Genomic DNA, 22,464 nt, shown 5'->3' on the forward strand with positions numbered 1-22,464 from the left:
TGGAGGAAAAAAAGAATTACACATGCTAGAGTATATGTTATTTTAATTCACAGCTCGCTTATAAAACATATTTCCCAAACATATCTATCATTCAAACAAAAGGTTAAAACCAAAAGTATGGGTAATATATTTATTTACAGTTGACAATAATAAAAACAAAAAAGATACAATACGCATCATATAATACAATAGTATTCAGTTCACAATATGCCTTTTAAGATAGTAGAATTGTCTACCAGGGGGTAGGGGCCTAGATTCTTCATTTTATGCCAGTCCCACGGGAGAGGTTAGTGGTTGATTCTTAATACTCCCTGGTATCTTTTGGACAATCATTAGCCTTCAATAAGTTTGCGTTATCGCAAAAGCCATTTACTATTGACTTCTTGCTCGCAGTGACCATTAGCCGTCATTGGAATTTACGTGGTAATAAGCCTTTTCAAAGTCACAGTTCTCTTCGCATTCATCTACTGGAGGTCTGGTTAGTGCTTTCTCTTTTGGACACAAACGAAAACAATTATGTGATGCACGACTAGAATCGGTTCCTGACAGATACAAATTTACACAGAGACAAAGAATCAAAGACCCACTGTTTTAGACATCATGTTTTTTTTTTTAAGTATTTACAGTTGTCAGCCTTCACAATTAACCTGTGCTGCTGTACAACCCATGCTCTCTATCAATCCAAGTTATGACAGCAGGATCATCAAAATACATCGCTGGATTGCCACAAATAATAGGATGGTGTCTACGATGATGAAAACAAATTTGTGGCACAATGGCTAACCCCTTTTTTAAGGGCGCTAGGCGCTTCTATATTAATAAACCTTGTGTCTAACTTGGCCTGCTATTATGTGGAGGCAAACACACATACACACACACATTTCAGTGTGGTGCAATTGTGTAAAACAGTTGTTTGTAATTTTGAAAATGTTCTGTGATGACTTAAGCCAAGAATGACAGTTTTTTTATAATATTGAACCAAGGCAAAACGATATGAGACCTTAGAATTTGAAAGGTGAAACCAGGAGAACAACCATTCGAAAACAAAACAATTTTTAACCTGTATGAATATATCTTCTCTCTTTTTTATGTCTTTCTCCACCACTCTCTCTCTCTCTCTTTCTCTCTCTCTCTCTTTCCTTCTCTATTTCTCTCTTTCACTCCTTTTCTCTCTCTTTCCATGAAGAAAGAGAGAATTGAAATATAATTTCATTGTTGTAAAAACATTTGAGGCTTGTACCCCATACGCGGAGGATGTGCACGCAATGGGTCGACTAAATATGCTTCCTACTTGTTAACTGTTAAATAAATTATATATATTTTTATAAAAAATGCATTTCTTCGCTATTTTTATACAAGTGTTCGATTTCGGCATACCATTAATGCCGACGACAGAAAGCTGCATGTAACGACACAATGAAGAAGCAAGCCATGCCAGACAGTTATAGCCGACGACATATCGATCTTTTTTTGTTGATGTTTCCAACATGTGTCTATCGTTTAGATATCGTTGGATATCGTTTATTCCCCGGGGAGCTGGTTGTGTTCCCAAGACGTTCCTCAACCAAGTAACCCTCCTGGGGAGGCGATAGTACCACAAATTTCTAGCCACGGTTATGATCTTTGATGTGGTTTCAAATGAGGGTCACATCATGCCACCTCACATCTTCAAAGTCAGCTTGAAAGTCAACACCAAAGTGTATCTGGATGTGCTGAAGATGGTGGTGATCCCTGGTGCAATCAGATGGCTGCTGGCAGACCTTAGATGTGGCAGCAGGACTCTGTTCCGGCCCCCAAGTCAAAAGGAGAGCCGGGCTTGGCTTCAGAAGGAGTACTACAACTTTATACCTTTCTCTCGCAGCCCCCCTCCACCTCGAACCTGAACCCACTGAACTACTTCGTTTTATCATACGTTGAGAACATCATCAACTTTCCACAACACCAAAGCCAGCTTCATCACCGCCATCAGCCAATTATTCACTGAGCTCCTGCCAGGTGGTAATTGAGGCTGAAGATGGTTACATTAAATAGATGTCAGCTCTACTACGTAATCAAGTTACTTGAATTGATTTTTTTCAATAAAAGTTTTAAAATAAAGCTGTAGTATACTTTAGGGCAACAATTTTATGATTCCACCCTGTAATATCATATTCAGGTTTCAGCAAAGTCATATACAAAACATGTCCTCTTATCGGCAATGGAAAACCCCCAAGACGTTGTATATTCTCTCCTGATGACTCGGCATAAACTAGTAACAAAAATAAAATACATCACAAGTGAAAACAGCTAAAAGATATGATTATATCCTGTTTCTTTCAAAATACAATATCTTCTGTTGTCCTCTTGCTTGATAGCGAGTTTCTGCTACTGTTCTGGTAGCAAATCTTATTCTAAATTTTAATATGGAATTTTCAGTTTTCTTCTTTGTTAAGTTATAGTTATAATTCATAGACATTTTTCAGTTCTATGCAACCAAAGATCGCAATGGAAAATATCATTATGGACAGAAGATCTAGAAAGTATTTTCTAGTCTATTTCATTTTATTTTTATTTCAGACTAGCCTGGCATTGTCCGGGTGTTTGGAGGTGTGTGTTGAGCAAAAAAAAAAAAAAAGTGGTAGTAGGCAGGCAGGCAGGCAGGCAGGCAGGCTCGAACCCGTAGCATGAAGGAGGAAAAGAACGTGAAAAAAAAACATGACGTCTTTGCCATTGCATCCATCGCCAAACCGGTAGTAGCGAAGGTTAAGGCTAGTCAATCGAAAAGAGGGGGATGACTTTCGAAAATATCGGCGAGAAAAGCGACCCTTCTTATAGAAAAGTGCTCAGTGAAGTGGAGGAATTAATGTTTTTAGCTAATTCTTTGATATTTGTCGTCTGAAGGGTCGAGCTTCAAAACGATACCGATCTCGTGAAAATCTGTGGCTTCTGTCGAAAGTTTTAGGCATACATACATACATACATACATACATACATACATACATATGTACATTTAAACAGACAGGTGAGATTTATATTATAGATGTTCACTTACCTTTATTGGTAATCACAGGTAGAACGAGAGATATAAATGTCTGAAATGGAAAATAAGCTCCATTACAAAACGGAAACATTCACCATAAGCAAAAATCGATTTTAATGAGAATATGTATACGATATTTAAAAGTAAAAAAAAAATGAGTTCTTAGTTTATGGATTCTATTTATAATTATATTTTTAAGCATACATAGCATTTTAAAGTTAAATCACTTAACATTTAAATTTCATATGTAGTAATTTTATGAATAGTTTGGCGTTGTGGTGTGACACTATGAGGAGTTTGCTGGTGCAATATTAATTGAGTTAAATAAAAACATTGTGAACAGGGAATGATTTACAATGCAATTAACAAAAATGAATGGTGCAATCTTTAGTAACTACCATGGAACATCAGACCATGAAGGAGGGGGGGAGCAACTGAATAAATAGTTTAACTTAATTGATGGGTTACTGTGTTGTCATTAAAAAACAAGCAAATGAGCAAATATAAAAAAATAAAACTATGGATATATCAATTTCTGACTTTTCTGTCTCAATCTGTTTTACCAAAATTCAGAGGAGGTGGTTAATGACATGGACTAACGATCTTCTTCTTCCAAGTTCTAATCCAGATCGTTCCGCAAAAATTACTTTCACTTAGGATGTTGACAGCTTTCACGTCATCCCTCCTGTAGATACCCGGCAGCTTTCTAGAAAAAATTCTGACTATAAAAATATCAGGGAAACCAATGTCAACAATTAATGCCTCTATTCATTAACTTGCAATGTAATACATGTTTAATGTTCAAGAAGTCTCGTTTATTTTGTACTTTAGTCCTAAAATTTCATGAGCGATGTTTCTGACAAAGAGGGAAGAATTGCTGTTTTCTGGGTCAGATACTATTCCATCTAACAATTATCATTAGAAATACTTTTACTTTGAAGTTGTATTTTTAGCTCATTACATCAAGTGGTTTCATGTCTTGTCTGGAGCGATTTCCATAAAACAAATTGTACTTTACTAAAAGATAAATCTACTTCTATTCATAGCCTAACTAAAATTATTTTTTTCACTTTCTTTTTATTTCTATGAAAATGAATTTCTTATAAAAATTAGGAATTTTTCACGACCTGCCCCAGCGTAGTATAAACACACCCAACAACCACCCCATGGTAACAACGGCTTTCAGAATAAACCCCTCAACCCCAACACCAACCCCAACCCCTCAGGTTAAGAACGGCTTTCGAGGTTCGGGGATGTTTATTCCGAAAGCCGTTCTTAACATGGGGAGGTTGGGGTGTTTATAATACGCTGGGGCACGTCGTAAAAATTTACCAAAAGTTATTAATAAGAAAGAGTTCTACAATATCAGTCAACGATTCAGGAAAATACTTCCAAATAAAAACCAACAACGTTTAACTGAAAAATTCCGTAGATAAGGCGTTAAATGTCATATTATAAATTGGATGCTTATTTCTTTTCGTTTACATCAATAACTAAGCCATATTGCAACCTTCCGTGATCTAAAAACATTATGAATAGAAGAGCTTCCTGCAATCTCCCTCACTTCCTGACTGGTTTCATAACTTAAAATGTACAAAGCATTAATACTGTAACTCTTTTCCCTCTCCCATTGCAAAACTTATTCATGTTCTGCAGGGCAGGGAACAAAAACGATAAAATTCACTATAAAACAACCAAACCAAAAATTACAAATTAGCGATTGAAGATACAAAGAGCTTGAAGAATAAAAAGCTTCTACAAAATTACAGTGTGTAACATGAATATTATTTCCAAAATAACTGGGTGTAACATGAATACTATTTCCAAAATAACTGGGTGTAACATGAATACTATTTTCAAAATCACTAGGTGCAACATGACTACTATTTCCAAAATAACTGGGTGAAACATGAATACAATTTCCAAAATAACTGGGTGCAACATGAATACAATTTCCAAAATAACTGGGTGTAACATGAATATTATTTCAAAAAAACTGGGTGTAACATAAATACTATTTCCAAAATAACTGGGTGTAACATGAATACTATTTCCAAAATAACTGTGTGTAACATGAATACTATTTCCAAAATAACTGGGTGTAACATGAATACTATTTCCAAAATAACTGGGTGTAACATGAATACTATTTCCAAAATAACTGGGTGCAACATGAATACTATTTCCAAAATCACTAGGTGCAACATGAATATTATTTCCAAAATAACTGGGTGTAACATGAATACTATTTCCAAAATAACTGGGTGCAACATGAATACTATTTCCAAAATAACTGGGTGCAACATGAATACTATTTCCAAAATAACTGGGTGTAACATGAATACTATTTCCAAAATAACTGGGTGTAACATGAATACTATTTCCAAAATAACTGGGTGTAACATTATTACTATTTCCAAAATAACTGGGTGCAACATGAATACAATTTACAAAATAACTGGGTGCAACATGAATACAATTTCCAAAATAACTGGGTGTAACATGAATATTATTTCCAAAATAACTGGGTGTAACATGAATACTATTTCCAAAATAACTGGGTGCAACATGAATACAATTTCCAAAATAACTGGGTGCAACATGAATACTATTTCCAAAATAACTGGGTGCAATATGAATACAATTTCCAAAATAACTGGGTGCAACATGAATACTATTTCCAAAATAACTGGGTGCAACATGAATACTATTTCCAAAATAACTGGGTGTAACATGAATATTATTTCCAAAATAACTGGGTGTAACATGAATATTATTTCCAAAATAACTGGGTGCAACATGAATACTATTTCCAAAATAACTGGGTGCAACATGAATACTATTTCCAAAATAACTGGGTGCAACATGAATACTATTTCCAAAATAACTGGGTGCAACATGAATACTATTTCCAAAATAACTGAATGCAACATGAATACTATTTCCAAAAAAATTGAATGCAACATGAATACTATTTCCAAAATAACTGAATGCAACATGAATACTATTTCCAAAATAACTGAATGCAACATGAATACTATTTCTAAAATAATTGAATGCAACATGAATACTATTTCCAAAATAACTGAATGCAACATGAATACTATTTCTAAAATAATTGAATGCAACATGAATACTATTTCCAAAATAATTGAATACAACATGAATACTATTTCCAAAATAAATGAATGCAACATGAATACTATTTCTAAAATAATTGAATGCAACATGAATACTATTTCCAAAATAACTGAATGCAACATGAATACTATTTCCAAAATAACTGAATGCAACATGAATACTATTTCTAAAATAATTGAATGCAACATGAATACTATTTCCAAAATAACTGGGTGCAACATGAATACTATTTCCAAAATAATTGGGTGCAACATGAATACTATTTCCAAAATAATTGAATGCAACATGAATACTATTTCCAAAATAACTGAATGCAACATGAATACTATTTCCAAAATAACTGAATGCAACATGAATACTATTTCTAAAATAATTGAATGCAACATGAATACTATTTCCAAAATAACTGGGTGCAACATGAATACTATTTCCAAAATAACTGGGTGTAACATGAATATTATTTCCAAAATAACTGGGTGTAACATGAATACTATTTCCAAAATAACTGGGTGTAACATGAATACTATTTTCAAAATCACTAGGTGCAACATGACTACTATTTCCAAAATAACTGGGTGAAACATGAATACAATTTCCAAAATAACTGGGTGCAACATGAATACAATTTCCAAAATAACTGGGTGTAACATGAATATTATTTCAAAAAAACTGGGTGTAACATAAATACTATTTCCAAAATAACTGGGTGTAACATGAATACTATTTCCAAAATAACTGGGTGTAACATGAATACTATTTCCAAAATAACTGGGTGTAACATGAATACTATTTCCAAAATAACTGGGTGTAACATGAATACTATTTCCAAAATAACTGGGTGCAACATGAATACTATTTCCAAAATCACTAGGTGCAACATGAATATTATTTCCAAAATAACTGGGTGTAACATGAATACTATTTCCAAAATAACTGGGTGCAACATGAATACTATTTCCAAAATAACTGGGTGCAACATGAATACTATTTCCAAAATAACTGGGTGTAACATGAATACTATTTCCAAAATAACTGGGTGTAACATGAATACTATTTCCAAAATAACTGGGTGTAACATTATTACTATTTCCAAAATAACTGGGTGCAACATGAATACAATTTACAAAATAACTGGGTGCAACATGAATACAATTTCCAAAATAACTGGGTGTAACATGAATATTATTTCCAAAATAACTGGGTGTAACATGAATACTATTTCCAAAATAACTGGGTGCAACATGAATACAATTTCCAAAATAACTGGGTGCAACATGAATACTATTTCCAAAATAACTGGGTGCAATATGAATACAATTTCCAAAATAACTGGGTGCAACATGAATACTATTTCCAAAATAACTGGGTGCAACATGAATACTATTTCCAAAATAACTGGGTGTAACATGAATATTATTTCCAAAATAACTGGGTGTAACATGAATATTATTTCCAAAATAACTGGGTGCAACATGAATACTATTTCCAAAATAACTGGGTGCAACATGAATACTATTTCCAAAATAACTGGGTGCAACATGAATACTATTTCCAAAATAACTGGGTGCAACATGAATACTATTTCCAAAATAACTGAATGCAACATGAATACTATTTCCAAAATAATTGAATGCAACATGAATACTATTTCCAAAATAACTGAATGCAACATGAATACTATTTCCAAAATAACTGAATGCAACATGAATACTATTTCTAAAATAATTGAATGCAACATGAATACTATTTCCAAAATAACTGAATGCAACATGAATACTATTTCTAAAATAATTGAATGCAACATGAATACTATTTCCAAAATAATTGAATACAACATGAATACTATTTCCAAAATAACTGAATGCAACATGAATACTATTTCTAAAATAATTGAATGCAACATGAATACTATTTCCAAAATAACTGAATGCAACATAAATACTATTTCCAAAATAACTGATTGCAACATGAATACTATTTCTAAAATAATTGAATGCAACATGAATACTATTTCCAAAATAACTGGGTGCAACATGAATACTATTTCCAAAATAATTGGGTGCAACATGAATACTATTTCCAAAATAATTGAATGCAACATGAATACTATTTCCAAAATAACTGAATGCAACATGAATACTATTTCCAAAATAACTGAATGCAACATGAATACTATTTCTAAAATAATTGAATGCAACATGAATACTATTTCCAAAATAACTGGGTGCAACATGAATACTATTTCCAAAATAACTGGGTGTAACATGAATATTATTTCCAAAATAAATGGGTGTAACATGAATACTATTTCCAAAATAACTGGGTGCAACATGAATACTATTTCCAAAATAACTGGGTGCAATATGAATGCTATTTCCAAAATAACTGGGTGCAACATGAATACTATTTCCAAAATAACTGGGTGCAACATGAATACTATTTCCAAAATAACTGGGTGTAACATGAATATTATTTCCAAAATAACTGGGTGTAACATGAATACTATTTCCAAAATAACTGGGTGCAACATGAATACTATTTCCAAAATAACTGGGTGCAACATGAATACTATTTCCAAAATAACTGGGTGCAACATGAATACTATTTCCAAAATAACTGGGTGCAACATGAATACTATTTCCAAAATAACTGGGTGCAACATGAATACTATTTCCAAAATAACTGGGTGCAACATGAATACTATTTCCAAAATAACTGAATGCAACATGAATACTATTTCCAAAATAACTGATTGCAACATGAATACTATTTCCAAAATAACTGGGTGTAACATGAATACTATTTCCAAAATAACTGGGTGTAACATGAATATTATTTCAAAAATTACTGGGTGTAACATGAATACTACTTCCAAAATAACTGAATGCAACATGAATACTATTTCCAAAATAACTGGGTGTAACATGAATATTATTTCCAAAATACCTGGGTGTAACATGAATACAATTTCCAAAATAACTGGGTGCAACAGGAATACTATTTCCAAAATAACTGGGTGCAACATGAATACTATTTCCAAAATAACTGGGTGCAACATGAATACTATTTCCAAAATAACTGGGTGTAACATGAATATTATTTCCAAAATAACTGGGTGTAACATAAATACTATTTCCAAAATAACTGGGTGCAACATAAATACTATTTCCAAAATAACTGAATGCAACATGAATACTATTTCCAAAATAACTGAATGCAACATGAATACTATTTCCAAAATAACTGAATGCAACATGAATACTATTTCCAAAATAACTGAATGCAACATGAATACTATTTCCAAAATAACTGAATGCAACATGAATACTATTTCCAAAATAACTGAATGCAACATGAATACTATTTCCAAAATAACTGGGTGCACCATCAATACTATTTTCAAAATAACTGGGTGCAACATGAATACTATTTCCAAAATAACTGGGTGTAACATGAATACTATTTCCAAAATAACTGAATGCAACATGAATACTATTTCCAAAATAATTGGTGCAACATGAATACTATTTCCAAAATAACTGGGTGCAACATGAATACAATTTCCAAAATAACTGGGTGTAACATGAATACAATTTTTAAAATAACTGAATGCAACATGAATACTATTTCAAAAAAAACTGAATGCAACATGAATACAATTTCCAAAATAACTGGGTGTAACATGAATACTATTTCCAAAATAACTGGGTGCAACATGAATACTATTTCCAAAATAACTGGGTGCAACATGAATACTATTTCCAAAATAACTGGGTGCAACATGAATATTATTTCCAAAATAATTGGGTGCAACATTAATACTATTTCCAAAATAACTGGGTGCAACATGAATACAATTTCCAAAATAACTGGGTGTAACATGAATACTATTTCCAAAATAACTGAATGCAACATGAATACTATTTCCAAAATAACTGGGTGTAACATGAATACCATTTCCAAAATAACTGGGTGCAACATGAATACCATTTCCAAAATAACTGGGTGCAACATTAATACTATTTCCAAAATAACTGGGGGCAACATGAATACTATTTCCAAAATAACTGGTTGCAACATGAATACTATTTCCAAAATAACTGGGTGCAACATTAATACTATTTCCAAAATAACTGGGTGTAACATGAATACTATTTCCAAAATAACTGGGTGCAACATGAATACTATTTCCAAAATAACTGGGTGCAACATGAATACTATTTCCAAAATAACTGGGTGTAACATGAATATTATTTCCAAAATAACTGGGTGTAACATAAATACTATTTCCAAAATAACTGGGTGCAACATAAATACTATTTCCAATATAACTGGGTGCAACATGAATACTATTTCCAAAATAACTGGGTGCAACATGAATACTATTTCCAAAATAACTGGGTGTAACATGAATACTATTTGCAAAATAATTGAATGCAACATGAATACTATTTCCAAAATTACTGGGTGTAACATGAATACTATTTCCAAAATAACTGAATGCAACATGAATACTATTTCCAAAATTACTAGGTGCAACATGAATACTATTTCCAAAATAACTGAATGCAACATGAATACTATTTCCAAAATAACTGAATGCAACATGAATACTATTTCAAAAATAACTAAATGCAACATGAATACTATTTCCAAAATAACTGAATGCAACATGAATACTATTTCCAAAATAACTGAATGCAACATGAATACTATTTCCAAAATAACTGAATGCAACATGAATACTATTTCCAAAATAACTGAATGCAACATGAATACTATTTCCAAAATAACTGAATGAAACATGAATACTATTTCCAAAATAACTGAATGCAACATTAATACTATTTCCAAAATAACTGAATGCAACATGAATACTATTTCCAAAATAACTGAATGCAACATGAATACAATTTCCAAAATAACTGGGTGCAACATGAATACTATTTCCAAAATAACTGGGTGCAACATGAATACTATTTCCAAAATAACTGGGTGCAACATGAATACTATTTCCAAAATAACTGGGTGCAACATGAATACTATTTCCAAAATAACTGGGTGTAACATGAATACAATTTCCAAAATAACTGGGTGCAACATGAATACTATTTCCAAAATAACTGGGTGCAACATGAATACAATTTCCAAAATAACTGGGTGTAACATGAATACTATTTCCAAAATAACTGGGTGCAACATGAATACTATTTCCAAAATAACTGGGTGCAACATGAATACTATTTCCAAAATAACTGGGTGTAACATGAATACTATTTCCAAAATAACTGAATGCAACATGAATACTATTTCCAAAATAACTGGGTGCAACATGAATACTATTTCCAAAATAACTGGGTGCAACATGAATACAATTTCCAAAATAACTGGGTGTAACATGAATACTATTTCCAAAATAACTGGGTGCAACATGAATACTATTTCCAAAATAACTGGGTGCAACATGAATACTATTTCCAAAATAACTGGGTGCAACATGAATACAATTTCCAAAATAACTGGGTGTAACATGAATACTATTTCCAAAATAACTGAATGCAACATGAATACTATTTCCAAAATAACTGGGTGTAACATGAATATTATTTCCAAAATAACTGAATGTAACATGAATACTATTTCCAAAATAACTGGGTGTAACATGAATATTATTTCCAAAATAACTGAATGCAACATGAATACTATTTCCAAAATAACTGGGTGCAACATGAATACTATTTCCAAAATAACTGGGTGCAACATGAATACTATTTCCAAAATAACTGAATGCAACATGAATACTATTTCCAAAATAACTGAATGCAACATGAATACAATTTCCAAAATAACTGAATGCAACATGAATACTATTTCCAAAATAACTGAATGAAACATGAATACTATTTCCAAAATAACTGGGTGCAACATGAATACTATTTCCAAAATAACTGAATGAAACATGAATACTATTTCCAAAATAACTGAATGTAACATGAATACTATTTCCAAAATAACTGGGTGTAACATGAATACTATTTCCAAAATAACTGGGTGTAACATGAATATTATTTCCAAAATAACTGAATGCAACATGAATACTATTTCCAAAATAACTGGGTGCAACATGAATACTATTTCCAAAATAACTGGGTGCAACATGAATACTATTTCCAAAATAACTGGGTGCAACATGAATACTATTTCCAAAATAACTGGGTGCAACATGAATACTATTTCCAAAATAACTGGGTGCAACATGAATACTATTTCCAAAATAACTGAATGCAACATGAATATTATTTCCAAAATAACTGAATGCAACATGAATACTATTTCCAAAATAACTGGGTGCAACATGAATACTATTTCCAAAATAACTGGGTGCAACATGAATACTATTTCCAAAATAACTGGGTGCAACATTAATACTATTTCCAAAATAACTTGGTGCAACATGAATACTATTTCCAAAATAACTGGGTGCAACATGAATACTATTTCCAAAATAACTGAATGCAACATGAATATTATTTCCAAAATAACTGAATGCAATATGAATACTATTTCCAAAATAACTGGGTGCAACATGAATACTATTTCCAAAATAACTGGGTGCAACATGAATACTATTTCCAAAGTAACTGGGTGTAACATGAATATTATTTCCAAAATAACTGAATGCAACATGAATATTATTTCCAAAATAACTGAATGCAACATGAATACTATTTCCAAAATAACTGGGTGCAACATGAATACTATTTCCAAAATAACTGGGTGTAACATGAATATTATTTCCAAAATAACTGAATGCAACATGAATACTATTTCCAAAATAACTGGGTGCAACATGAATACTATTTCCAAAATAACTGGGTGCAACATGAATACTATTTCCAAAATAACTGGGTGCAACATTAATACTATTTCCAAAATAACTGGGTGCAACATGAATACTATTTCCAAAATAACTGAATGCAACATGAATATTATTTCCAAAATAACTGAATGCAACATGAATACTATTTCCAAAATAACTGGGTGCAACATGAATACTATTTCCAAAATAACTGGGTGCAACATGAATACTATTTCCAAAATAACTGGATGCAACATGAATACTATTTCCAAAATAACTGAATGCAACATGAATACAATTTCCAAAATAACTGAATGCAACATGAATACTATTTCCAAAATAATTGAATGAAACATGAATACTATTTCCAAAATAACTGAATGCAACATGAATACTATTTCCAAAATAATTGAATGCAACATGAATACTATTTCCAAAATAACTGGATGCAACATGAATACTATTTCCAAAATAACTGAATGCAACATGAATACTATTTCCAAAATAACTGAATGCAACATGAATACTATTTCCAAAATAATTGAATGCAACATGAATACTATTTCCAAAATAACTGAATGAAACATGAATACTATTTCCAAAATAACTGAATGTAACATGAATACTATTTCCAAAATAACTGAATGAAACATGAATACTATTTCCAAAATAATTGAATGCAACATGAATACTATTTCCAAAATAATTGAATGAAACATGAATACTATTTCCAAAATAACTGAATGAAATATGAGTACTATTTCCAAAATAACTGAATGAAACATGAATACTATTTCCAAAATAACTGAATGCAACATGAATACTATTTCCAAAATAACTGGGTGCAACATGAATACTATTTCCAAAACAACTGGGTGCAACATGAATACTATTTCCAAAATAACTGGGTGTAACATGAATATTATTTCCAAAATAACTGAATGCAACATGAATACTATTTCCAAAATAACTGGGTGCAACATGAATACTATTTCCAAAATAACTGGGTGCAACATGAATACTATTTCCAAAATAACTGGGTGCAACATGAATACTATTTCCAAAATAACTGAATGTAACATGAGTACTATTTCCAAAATAACTGAATGAAACATGAATACTATTTCCAAAATAACTGAATGAAACATGAATACTATTTCCAAAATAACTGAATGCAACATGAATACTATTTCCAAAATAATTGAATGCAACATGAATACTATTTCCAAAATAACTGAATGAAACATGAATACTATTTCCAAAATAATTGAATTAAACATGAATACTATTTCCAAAATAACTGGGTGCAACATGAATACTATTTCCAAAATAACTGGGTGTAACATGAATACTATTTCCAAAATAACTGGGTGCAACATGAATACTATTTCCAAAATAACTGGGTGCAACATGAATACAATTTCCAAAATAACTGGGTGTAACATGAATACTATTTCAAAAATAACTGGGTGCAACATGAATACTATTTCCAAAATAACTGAATGCAACATGAATACTATTTCCAAAATAACTGGGTGCAACATAAATACTATTTCCAAAATAACTGAATGCAACATGAATACTATTTCCAAAATAACTGGGTGCAACATGAATACAATTTCCAAAAAAACTGGGTGCCACATGAATACTATTTCCAAAATAACTGGGTGCAACATGAATACTATTTCCAAAATAACTGGGTGTAACATGAATACAATTTCCAAAATAACTGGGTGTAACATGAATACTATTTCCAAAATAACTGGGTGCAACATGAATACTATTTCCAAAATAACTGGGTGCAACATGAATACTATTTCCAAAATAACTGGGTACAACATGAATACTATTTCCAAAATAACTGGGTGCAACATGAATACTATTTCCAAAATAACTGGGTGCAACATGAATACAATTTCCAAAATAACTGGGTGCAACATGAATACTATTTCCAAAATAACTGGGTACAACATGAATACTATTTCCAAAATAACTGGGTGCAACATGAATACTATTTCCAAAATAACTGGGTGCAACATGAATACTATTTCCAAAATAACTGGGTACAACATGAATACTATTTCCAAAAAAACTGAATGCAACATGAATACTATTTCCAAAATAACTGAATGCAACATGAATACTATTTCCAAAATAACTGGGTGTAACATGAATACCATTTCCAAAATAACTGGGTGCAACATGAATACCATTTCCAAAATAACTGGGTGCAACATTAATACTATTTCCAAAATAACTGGGTGCAACATGAATACTATTTCCAAAATAACTGGGTGTAACATGAATATTATTTCCAAAATAACTGGGTGTAACATGAATACAATTTCCAAAATAACTGGATGCAACAGGAATACTATTTCCAAAATAACTGGGTGCAACATGAATACTATTTCCAAAATAACTGGGTGCAACATGAATACTATTTGCAAAATAACTGGGTGCAACATGAATACTATTTCCAAAATAACTGGGTGCAACATGAATACTATTTCCAAAATAACTGGGTGCAACATGAATACTATTTCCAAAATAACTGAATGCAACATGAATACTATTTCCAAAATAACTGAATGCAACATGAATACTATTTCCAAAATAACTGAATGCAACATGAATACTATTTCCAAAATAACTGAATGCAACATGAATACTATTTCCAAAATAACTGAATGCAACATGAATACTATTTCCAAAATAACTGAATGCAACATGAATACTATTTCCAAAATAACTGAATGCAACATGAATACTATTTCCAAAATAACTGGGTGCAACATGAATACTATTTCCAAAATAACTGGGTGCAACATGAATACTATTTCCAAAATAACTGGGTGCAATATGAATACTATTTCCAAAATAACTGGGTGTAACATGAATACTATTTCCAAAATAACTGAATGCAACATGAATACTATTTTTAAAATAACTGGGTGTAATATGAATACCATTTCCAAAATAACTGGGTGCAACATGAATACCATTTCCAAAATTACTGGGTTCAACATTAATACTATTTCCAAAATAACTGGGTGCAACATTAATACTATTTCCAAAATAACTGGGTGTAACATGAATATTATTTCCAAAATAACTGGGTGTAACATGAATACAATTTCCAAAATAACGTGGTACAACAGGAATACTATTTCCAAAATAACTGGGTGCAACATGAATACTATTTCCAAAATAACTGGGTGCAACATGAATACTATTTCCAAAATAACTGAATGCAACATGAATACTATTTCCAAAATAACTGAATGCAACATGAATACTATTTCCAAAATAACTGAATGCAACATGAATACTATTTCCAAAATAACTGAATGCAACATGAATACTATTTCCAAAATAACTGAATGCAACATGAATACTATTTCCAAAATAACTGAATGCAACATGAATACTATTTCCAAAACAACTTAGTGCAACATGAATACTATTTCCAAAATAACTGGGTGCAACATAAATACTATTTCCAAAATAACTGGGTGCAATATGAATACTATTTCCAAAATAACTGGGTGCAACATGAATAATATTTCCAAAATAACTGGGTGCAACATGAATACTATTTCCAAAATAACTGGGTGCAACATGAATATTATTTCCAAAATAACTGGGTGTAACATGAATACTATTTCCAAAATAACTGGGTGCAACATGAATACTATTTCCAAAATAATTGAATGCAACATGAATACTATTTCCAAAATAACTGAATGTAACATGAATACTATTTCCAAAATAACTGAATGAAACATGAATACTATTTCCAAAATAACTGAATGAAACATGAATACTATTTCCAAAATAATTGAATGCAACATGAATACTATTTCCAAAATAATTGAATGCAACATGAATACTATTTCCAAAATAATTGAATGAAACATGAATACTATTTCCAAAATAACTGAATGTAACATGAGTATTATTTCCAAAATAACTGAATGAAACATGAATACTATTTCCAAAATAACTGAATGTAACATGAATACTATTTCCAAAATAACCGAATGAAACATGAATACTATTTCCAAAATAATTGAATGCAACATGAATACTATTTCCAAAATAATTGAATGAAACATGAATACTATTTCCAAAATAACTGAATGAAACATGAGTACTATTTCCAAAATAACTGAATGAAACATGAATACTATTTCCAAAATAACTGAATGCAACATGAATACTATTTCCAAAATAACTGGGTGCAACATGAATACTATTTCCAAAATAACTGGGTGCAACATGAATACTATTTCCAAAATAACTGGGTGTAACATGAATATTATTTCCAAAATAACTGAATGCAACATGAATACTATTTCAAAAATAACTGGGTGCAACATGAATACTATTTCCAAAATAACTGGGTGCAACATGAATACTATTTCCAAAATAACTGGGTGCAACATGAATACTATTTCCAAAATAACTGGGTACAACATGAATACTATTTCCAAAATAACTGGGTGCAACATGAATACTATTTCCAAAATAACTGGGTGCAACATGAATACAATTTCCAAAATAACTGGGTGCAACATGAATACTATTTCCAAAATAACTGGGTACAACATGAATACTATTTCCAAAATAACTGGGTGCAACATGAATACTATTTCCAAAATAACTGGGTGCAACATGAATACTATTTCCAAAATAACTGGGTACAACATGAATACTATTTCCAAAATAACTGGGTGTAACATGAATACTATTTCCAAAATAACTGGGTGCAACATGAATACTATTTCCAAAATAACTGGGTGCAACATGAATACAATTTCCAAAATAACTGGATGCAACAGGAATACTATTTCCAAAATAACTGAATGCAACATGAATACTATTTCCAAAATAACTGAATGCAACATGAATACTATTTCCAAAATAACTGAATGCAACATGAATACTATTTCCAAAATAACTGAATGCAACATGAATACTATTTCCAAAATAACTGAATGCAACATGAATACTATTTCCAAAATAACTGAATGCAACATGAATACCATTTCCAAAATAACTGAATGAAACATGAATACTATTTCCAAAATAATTGAATGAAACATGAATACTATTTCCAAAATAAGTGAATGCAACATGAATACTATTTCCAAAATAACTGGGTGCAACATGAATACTATTTCCAAAATAACTGGGTGCAACATGAATACTATTTCCAAAATAACTGGGTGCAACATGAATACTATTTCCAAAATAACTGGGTGCAACATGAATACTATTTCCAAAATAACTGGGTGCAACATGAATACTATTTCCAAATTAACTGGGTGCAACATGAATACTATTTCCAAAATAACTGAATGCAACATGAATACTATTTCCAAAATAACTGAATGCAACATGAATACTATTTCCAAAATAACTGAATGCAACATGAATACTATTTCCAAAATAACTGAATGCAACATGAATACTATTTCCAAAATAACTGAATGCAACATGAATACTATTTCCAAAATAACTGAATGCAACATGAATACTATTTCCAAAATAACTGGGTGCAACATGAATACTATTTCCAAAATAACTGGGTGCAACATGAATACTATTTCAAAAATAACTGGGTGCAATATGAATACTATTTCAAAAATAACTGGGTGTAACATGAATACTATTTCCAAAATAACTGAATGCAACATGAATACTATTTTTAAAATAACTGGGTGTAATATGAATACCATTTCCAAAATAACTGGGTGCAACATGAATACCATTTCCAAAATTACTGGGTTCAACATTAATACTATTTCCAAAATAACTGGGTGCAACATGAATACTATTTCCAAAATAACTGGGTGTAACATGAATATTATTTCCAAAATAACTGGGTGTAACATGAATACAATTTCCAAAATAACGTGGTACAACAGGAATACTATTTCCAAAATAACTGGGTGCAACATGAATACTATTTCCAAAATAACTGGGTGCAACATGAATACTATTTCCAAAATAACTGAATGCAACATGAATACTATTTCCAAAATAACTGAATGCAACATGAATACTATTTCCAAAATAACTGAATGCAACATGAATACTATTTCCAAAATAACTGAATGCAACATGAATACTATTTCCAAAATAACTGAATGCAACATGAATACTATTTCCAAAATAACTGAATGCAACATGAATACTATTTCCAAAATAACTGGGTGCAACATGAATACTATTTCCAAAATAACTGGGTGCAACATGAATACTATTTCCAAAATAACTGGGTGCAATATGAATACTATTTCCAAAATAACTGGGTGCAACATGAATAATATTTCCAAAATAACTGGGTGCAACATGAATACTATTTCCAAAATAACTGGGTGTAACATGAATATTATTTCCATAATAACTGGGTGTAACATGAATACTATTTCCAAAATAACTGGGTGCAACATGAATACTATTTCCAAAATAATTGAATGCAACATGAATACTATTTCCAAAATAACTGAATGTAACATGAATACTATTTCCAAAATAACTGAATGACACATGAATACTATTTCCAAAATAACTGAATGAAACATGAATACTATTTCCAAAATAATTGAATGCAACATGAATACTATTTCCAAAATAATTGAATGCAACATGAATACTATTTCCAAAATAATTGAATGAAACATGAATACTATTTCCAAAATAACTGAATGTAACATGAGTACTATTTCCAAAATAACTGAATGAAACATGAATACTATTTCCAAAATAACTGAATGTAACATGAATACTATTTCCAAAATAACCGAATGAAACATGAATACTATTTCCAAAATAATTGAATGCAACATGAATACTATTTCCAAAATAATTGAATGAAACATGAATACTATTTCCAAAATAACTGAATGAAACATGAGTACTATTTCCAAAATAACTGAATGAAACATGAATACTATTTCCAAAATAACTGAATGCAACATGAATACTATTTCCAAAATAACTGGGTGCAACATGAATACTATTTCCAAAATAACTGGGTGCAACATGAATACTATTTCCAAAATAACTGGGTGTAACATGAATATTATTTCCAAAATAACTGATTGCAACATGAATACTATTTCCAAAATAACTGGGTGCAACATGAATACTATTTCCAAAATAACTGGGTGCAACATGAATACTATTTCCAAAATAACTGGGTGCAACATGAATACTATTTCCAAAATAACTGAATGTAACATGAGTACTATTTCCAAAATAACTGAATGAAACATGAATACTATTTCCAAAATAACTGAATGAAACATGAATACTATTTCCAAAATAACTGAATGCAACATGAATACTATTTCCAAAATAATTGAATGCAACATGAATACTATTTCCAAAATAACTGAATGAAACATGAATACTATTTCCAAAATAATTGAATTAAACATGAATACTATTTCCAAAATAACTGGGTGCAACATGAATACTATTTCCAAAAAAACTGGGTGTAACATGAATACTATTTCCAAAATAACTGGGTGCAACATGAATACTATTTCCAAAATAACTGGGTGCAACATGAATACAATTTCCAAAATAACTGGGTGTAACATGAATACTATTTCCAAAATAACTGGGTGCAACATGAATACTATTTCCAAAATAACTGAATGCAACATGAATACTATTTCCAAAATAACTGGGTGCAACATGAATATTATTTCCAAAATAACTGGGTGCAACATGAATACTATTTCCAAAATAACTGGGTGCAACATGAATACTATTTCCAAAATAACTGGGTGTAACATGAATACTATTTCCAAAATAACTGGGTGCAACATGAATACTATTTCCAAAATAACTGGGTGCAACATGAATACAATTTCCAAAATAACTGGGTGTAACATGAATACTATTTCCAAAATAACTGGGTGCAACATGAATACTATTTCCAAAATAACTAGGTGCAACATGAATACTATTTCCAAAATAACTGAATGCAACATGAATACTATTTCCAAAATAATTGAATGCAACATGAATACTATTTCCAAAATAACTGAATGAAACATGAATACTATTTCCAAAATAATTGAATGAAACATGAATACTATTTCCAAAATAACTGGGTGCAACATGAATACTATTTCCAAAATAACTAGGTGTAACATGAATACAATTTCCAAAATAACTGGGTGCAACATGAATACTATTTCCAAAATAACTGGGTGCAACATGAATACTATTTCCAAAATAACTGGGTACAACATGAATACTATTTCCAAAATAACTGGGTGCAACATGAATACAATTTCCAAAATAACTGGGTGCAACATGAATACTATTTCCAAAATAACTGGGTACAACATGAATACTATTTCCAAAATAACTGGGTGCAACATGAATACAATTTCCAAAATAACTGGGTGCAACATGAATACAATTTCCAAAATAACTGGGTGCAACATAAATACTATTTCCAAAATAACTGGGTACAACATGAATACTATTTCCAAAATAACTGAATGCAACATGAATACTATTTCCAAAATAACTGAATGCAACATGAATACTATTTCCAAAATAACTGGGTGTAACATGAATACCATTTCCAAAATAACTGGGTGCAACATAAATACCATTTCCAAAATAACTGGGTGCAACATTAATACTATTTCCAAAATAACTGGGTGCAACATGAATACTATTTCCAAAATAACTGGGTGTAACATTAATATTATTTCCAAAAAAACTGGGTGTAACATGAATAAAATTTCCAAAATAACTGGGTGCAACAGGAATACTATTTCCAAAATAACTGGGTGCAACATGAATACTATTTCCAAAATAACTGGGTGCAACATGAATACTATTTCCAAAATAACTGGGTGCAACATGAATACTATTTCCAAAATAACTGGGTGCAACATGAATACTATTTCCAAAATAACTGGGTGCAACATGAATACTATTTCTAAAATAACTGAATGCAACATGAATACTATTTCCAAAATAACTGAATGCAACATGAATACTATTTCCAAAATAACTGAATGCAACATGAATACTATTTCCAAAATAACTGAATGCAACATGAATAATATTTCCAAAATAACTGAATGCAACATGAATACTATTTCCAAAACAACTGAATGCAACATGAATACTATTTCCAAAATAACTGGGTGCAACATGAATACTATTTCCAAAATGACTGGGTGCAACATGAATACTATTTCCAAAATAACTGGGTGGAACATGAATACTATTTCCAAAATAACTGGGTACAACATGAATACTATTTCCAAAATAACTGGGTGCAACATGAATACTATTTCCAAAATAACTGGGTGCAACATGAATACAATTTCCAAAATAACTGGGTGCAACATGAATACTATTTCCAAAATAACTGGGTACAACATGAATACTATTTCCA

Source organism: Euprymna scolopes, chromosome 7 (genome assembly GCF_053919585.1).
Source record: "Euprymna scolopes isolate OS-2025 chromosome 7, ASM5391958v1, whole genome shotgun sequence".
Taxonomy (NCBI): Eukaryota; Metazoa; Mollusca; class Cephalopoda; order Sepiida; family Sepiolidae; genus Euprymna; species Euprymna scolopes.